Genomic DNA, 7080 nt, shown 5'->3' with positions numbered 1-7080 from the left:
TTTAATTCCAATAGAAAGCCCTCGAGTACATAATGTGTTTTATAAATCAAAACTTATTTTTATTTAATAAATGTGATTTTTTAAGATTTAAATAAAATGTGTTTGATTATTCAAAAAACCTAAGGGTTACGGGGCGAGTTTTGATATATGCTGATTCGGTGGATAAGGGTATGGGTTTGATTATTCAAAACCCTGCAGGTTACGGAGCGGGTTTGGATCAGATTTTGAAATTTGTTAAAAGGGTTTCGATCAAGATCGATTCGCTCCAAACCCGCCCCATCGCCTAGTCTATCTTCGGGCTCTCCGAGGCTTGCTTACGATGCTAGGATGATATTCTATGTTTAGGGTAGTTAGTGTAACATAAATGAAAGTAGAGGGTGAGAGAAGTGAAAATGGTAAACAAATTTCGGCTTCCTTCTATCGCTATTAATAGGGGACCGAGGGCTCGCATTACGCTGGGCGTAATTCCCCAGTACGCGGGCGTACGACCTCGCCAACATCTTCGTTGGGCGTAATTTCGTATGCTGGGCGTACGAAGTGGATCAGATCGGACGTGTCAAGACTACGACACGTGACATTCATGTGAAGGAGTAGGGAGGGTGAAGGACTTCGGAGCACTTACACGAGTACGTTGGGCGTACTCCTTCGGACTAGCCTTGAAGTTTGTGCCTAAAACTTCAAAATTTTGTATCTTTTGCATACATGCTCCGTTTTTTACGTTCTTTATATGCACGTGTAGGTGAAATTATGCTCTACAACTTTCGTTTAGACTTCGTCGGCTAATTTTGACTTCATTTTTAACCGGCTGGGACAGGAAAAGTCCGTTAAAAAATCATAACTTCTTCATCCGACGTCCGTTTTCATCTGTCTTTTTACCGTTGTACTACTATTTACGAGATCTTCGATTTTCGTTTAGGTTGTGTCGGCTAAAAATCATTTGATCTTTATTTCGAGTTTCTGGCTGTGTACTACTATGACGAATCTTAGAAAAATAATAACTTCGTCATACGAAGTCATATTTGGATGTTCTTTTTATGAAAATTCTCGGTTTAACGAATACTCTGAATTTCATTTAGATCACTAAGGATAAAAAGTAGTTTATCGTAAACTCACTTTTTACGTCATATGGCGTCGTGCCGGTTCTGTCGCGAAACTTTAATAAGTAATAACTTCTTCGTTATAACTCAGATTTCAGTGAGGTTTTTTCCTAAACGTTTCTAACGAGATAATCTATAACTTTCAATAACATTATTTTTAATTATTTCCAACTTAAATTTTACACCTTCGTAAATTTCAATATTTGACTTTTGATTGGAATCTCATAAGACTTCCAATACTTCCCGAATGATTCTAAACATAGTTTTACTTCAAATCTCATAAAACTATCTTGTTAGAACTCAATGCTCAAAACCATATATTATTTAATAATATTCATTTTTAAACTAACAAAACACGATAACTGAACGTGTATGTTACACATATCAACAACTAGCATAATCATGCCTATCTATTCCATACTTAGCACATCAATGAATATGTAGATATTGAGCCAATGGACCGACCTTAGTGCCTTCGACCCGTATGTATAGTGAGGAAAGCTCACCTTGCAAACTAGACAAAAGCTACTGAGGTATCGACTCCGAATCTCAGCTCCAACCATCTCCTATTCCAACCAAATGATCAATCTCAATCAAAATACCCTTTAGGTCAAACTGGTCAAACCAACAAAGTCAAATGAGTCAACCCAACCGATTCAACTCAGCCAAATCGACTCAGAGTGAGTACACGGGGCATACACCGAAGGTACGCTAGGCGTACTCACGTCCTTGCATGTTGACCACCATCGGGGTGGTTGACCTTGTACGCGAGGCGTATTCCTAGAAGCCCAAAATATCTATTAAGAGCTTAATAGCTAAAGCTCTTACGTCCATAATGCAGATCCATGAACAAAATAATGTTAGGAGTCATAAAGTATCTAACTTGATGACTTAGCATGTCTAATAAGAGCTTAACTCAAGGTCTTAATCCATTAAGACCTTCTAAATGATGCATAGAGCAAAACTAACCATTTGGAACCCATTTTTATGACTCAAGACCTTCCAAAGGTCTGCAAGGATGGCTTAGTGAGTCAAGAACATGCTTTGTTCAAGAATCATCATTTCGGGACCAAAAAGAGACTTTAAAAAGCAAAAACCTAGATCTACAAGATGGAGTGGAAAAGATGCAAGCTTTATACACTTTTGAGGTCGCAAACAAGCTACAAATCCTAGATCTACAAAGCATTCCACTCCAAGGTCTTCACACTGCCTTCTTTTTTCTTCAAAACCACTCCAAACTCTCTTAAAGGCTCACAAATTGGCTTCCTTTTGCTCCAGGGTTCCTTAAGGGTTGAAATCTATGAAAGAGGCTGGATAAGAATAGGTTTTTTGTCCGTAAAGATGCTTAAATAGGAGCCAAGAGCCTAAAATTAGGGTTTGCATGCCACCCTCGTATGCCCAGCGTACAAAGTGTATGTCCAGCGTACACACACGTACACATGGCATACTCATCCGACCTAATTTCCACTAAAAGCCACTTTGGGCCCCTTTTTACCATTTCTCAACTTATGGACCAAAATGCAACAAACTAAAATCAGTAAGGCCAAGATTAGAAGTACCTTAACATCGGTATGTTACAACATGATTACTTGAGTGTATAAAAAACCCACTCTAATACCAATTGAAGGTTTGTATCGATCGGATACACTTGAAGTATGAATAACAAACATAAAATTAATCTAAGCAAAATAATAAATAGAAATTAAATAACACATAAGTTCTCCAAATTGTTCTTTAACCAAGAAAGTGTTTTGTCTTCAACAAGAAGACGGGTTTGTCACAAAGACGATTGACACAAAGCCACGATCACAAAATTAGGGTTTGCCCTAATGTTGTATATATACTAATCTATATATGTATATCCCTTAATTGAAGGGATTGCGTATAATCTTTATTAGTAACCGATCTTATCACAAAGGTACCAAATCTGTGATCTATTCTATACTTATCTATATCATTACCTAATATACAAAATATTACAATCGGATAACTGAACTGTAAATTAATGCTGATAAGCTTGATACGTTGGCTCTATAGATGTAGTAAACATTGATGCTGATCTATCAGCATGTCCGATGTTTGACTTATCAGATCATAAGGTATGACCTTACACTACCATCTCCTAAACTACAATTATCCTTAGATGACATCGCCTTATCCCACTCACCTAAGACAAATTATTTTCATCTAAATCATCCCCTTAAAAATTCCTCCTTATAGCCTCCAACTTAGAAACAATACTAGTTGCGCCTTGAAAAGAGATAGATAATACGCAGGAATAGAACCCAAAACTAATTTAAGCAATGCCAATCTACTGCCTATGGACAAGGTTTTAACTTTCCATTTTGGATAATCTAGTAGAAACTTTCTGAATCGCTTCCCTCTAAGTCTGTAAACAAGCCATATAACCACCCACCAGAACACTAAGGTAGGTAAACGACAACCTAATATTAGCATAACCTATAACCAAAACAACCATCTTAGTGTATCAAGCTTGCTCATTTTTCTTGATATCATATCCGAACAAGTATAAGAATATCTACCCAACAGAACATAGAACAAACTAGGTTTAGCAATAAAATCATTAAAAGCCAAGGCTCCAACATAATTAACAAATGAACAATATCTTTGAGACTCGTCACGAACTTCACTAAAATCCCCCATAATTAATGTAATATTGTTAAAACGATGTCGTGCACGATTTAAGGAAATAAAATTTCATTGCTCGAATGCACTAAAGGATAACACATGATAGCAGGTTCGTACCCTCAGGGACACAGCCTAATGGTTAATGCCTCTTTGCGTAATGCACATACTAGTCCAAAGAGAGGAAAAAATATAAAGTTGCATTAATAAAAATGAATTCTACTCTGTTGCGACTTTCCTAATCATGAAATCAATCTAGATCTGGTTATTCAAAATGTGTTCCATTTAAGTTGGTACTAAGAAAAACTAGCAGGCTCTAGTAAATTCTCTTTTACCTAGTTAATTAACCAAAACAAGCTCTTCAGTTAACCCTAACGTTTTATTGTCCAATTAAACAAACTCTTAATTAAATTCAGAAAAGTTGCATTAAGACCTGTGTAAAATTCCCAACAATATCTACTACTTCTCAAAAGCTCGGAAGCATAAAGATATGAAATTTTAGTTTATAATAAATCCAAATCCAAACATAGAACTGATTTATTACTTGTTACTTCTTACTAGATTGCCAAAAACAATTACGAATTTCAACAACTGATTAACTGTAATGATTAAATCCTAGCTAGATGATCAGGCTAAAAAGAATCAAAATAAAACATTCATTAATCATAAAATTGAAATTACTAAATAGAATCACAAGTTGAAAACAATATCTACTGTTTGATCAGATGAAAAGAACTATTCTTTTGCAGAACTAAAAACTAGGGTTTTAGCTAGATATGGCTAAAATCCAATCTAAACTAATGAAAAGAGAAACAAAATAACTAATCTTACTAAACTAAATGTAGGAGATGATCCATCGTCTTCAAATCTTCAGAAAGTGATGAAAAGTAACATAAACTCACATTCAGAAGAATTTTTCGTCGTCTGGGAACGTCTCTGATTGTATCTGCTTTAAACTGATAATATAGGTCGAATTTATATGCAAGCTATTAAATTCCGGAGAAAGTAAGAAAAAAATTTGATCGAATTTAGATTTAACCGATTTCTAATGAATTCTAAACTGCAAATTGTTTACACGATTGAATTTTTTAGGAAAATTCGATTGTATTTTTGTGTTTTTTATTTTTTTCACAAACACAAAAGTCGTCTTATATTTTTTCTAGTTTCCGAATCATCTTGAATCTCTTCAATCGGATTTATGCATCATGAGATATGGCCAAAATACTGACAAGGGGTCAAGCTGCCAGCAACATCCTTTAGGCTTTAAAACGTAGCAATGTATCTCCATAGGATCAATTCGATCGAATTTGCAGTGAAGCATGATCGAATTTGTGGTTTTTCGCACAAATCATTTGTTTTTTTCTTGAACAAAACAAATTCCAAGCATTTATTAGCATCCTTCGTAAGTTATGAGCTTCATTTAGCATCAACGATCCATCAAACACATCCAAAGTTGCTCCCAAAGTACCGCTCTACTCGAATTATCGAAAACTGACATAAAAACGCTAGCAGTAGGGGATAATTTCGATGATAAACATGACCTAGACATTATTTAAGATAATAACATGCAAATTTATAAATATGATGCTAAATCTTAATAAAACTATCCTAAAAGATGCATAAAATGGCATTTATCAAACACCCTAATTTTTTCGAAAATTTTTAAATTCTATGATTACAAAATCTTTTTGAGGTTTATCCCACATTTAACAAAATATGTATCCCACAAAAACATTTACAATAAAAACATTAGGTGTTACCATTAAGCATCAATACAACCATAACAATCAAATGATAATTACATCAATACCATGAATAAGTAACTTGACAAGCTCTACTCCATTCTCTATCTCTTAAATTCTAACTTCCATTTGTCAAATTTTCTCCTTAAGTACAACCTGAGATACATGCAAACATATATATGTAACAAAATAATTTCTCGTGAGTCACATGGGTTTTAGAACATAAAATATTTCATAGCATTTTCAAAGAAATTCTTTTCTTACATAACATAAAATATCATATCTCATCATAACAATAAATTCCATTTTCATTTACAAGGCTAATATGGAAAGAACAAATCAACCACCAAGTTATCGTAATATAGATGGCCAAGGTGAACAAAACCAAATCAATCCACCAAGGTATTGTAATAGCCAAGGTAAACAAAAACCAAATCAAACCACCATGGTATCATACTGGTCGAAGTGAGCAAAACCAAATCAATCCACCAAGGTATCATAATAGGTCATCTACTTCATGAAGGGGAATGTACCACCCCAATAAATTCCTCTAATGCCTTTTATGAGGTATCATGGCCCATATAGTTTTCATTGTGTCTTTTCACTTTGTTTTTATCTTTCACATTCCCCATTATTAAGACACATATCATCATGTTTAATACCATAACTTACTAGGAAGATATACTACAAAAAGCCACATTTCACATATCAAAACATTCAATCTTCCAAAAGATTCTTTACTTTCAAAAACATTATTGCCTTCAAGGCATTCTTTCAAAACATTCTTTTCAAAAACATTTAACACTTTCATTTCACAACATTTCTTATATCAAAACATTTGTATTTCATTCTCATAAAAATCATTTTGCTATGTACCCCAAAGTGGGAAAATGCCAAAACATACTCACCTTAATCACAAGAGGATTAGCTAGTCCTCTTCTAGTTCCTTTCCTTAAAGTGATACACTCAAACTGTAACATTCCAAAAATTTCAGATAAAATATTCATTTTTAATTCATTCCAAACTATATAATAATCACATCAAATAAACCAAAAGTATGTCATAGTGAAAATTCATTAGAGTACAAAATTCCAAAATACAGAAAAACATGGGAGAATGTGGTGCGATCATGTCGGGCTCTTCCCTTTAGAGCTGGAAACACCTGAAACATAAACTGAAACCGTGATCACAAAACTTAGTGAGCTCCCTCAAAATACCCCACACCGTACATACATAATAGTCAAAACATAATTGGGTCTATTTGACCCTCCTTTGGTCTCTTTCAACTGATACTGGGTATATTTTACCCCATTCGATTTCTTTCAACCGGTATTGGGTCGATTTCACCCCCTTCGGTCTCTTTCAACCGATATTAGGTATATTTCACCTCCTTTGGTCTCTTTCAACCGGTACTGGGTATATTTCACCTCCTTTAGTCTCTTTCAACTAGTATTGGGTTTATTTCATCCCCTTCTGTCTCTTTCAACCGGTATTGGGTATATTTCACCCCCTTCGGTCTTTTTCAACCGGTATCAGGTCCATTTCACCCCTACAACTAGCATACAATCATATCAGCAAGGGTCACATAGACAACA

The sequence above is a fragment of the Lactuca serriola genome, chromosome 6, assembly GCF_051521515.1.
Source record: "Lactuca serriola cultivar US96UC23 chromosome 6, Lser_US96UC23_V15, whole genome shotgun sequence".
NCBI classification, from domain to species: domain Eukaryota; kingdom Viridiplantae; phylum Streptophyta; class Magnoliopsida; order Asterales; family Asteraceae; genus Lactuca; species Lactuca serriola.
The sequence above is the reverse complement of the archived record's forward strand: the minus strand, read 5'-3'. Positions refer to the sequence as shown.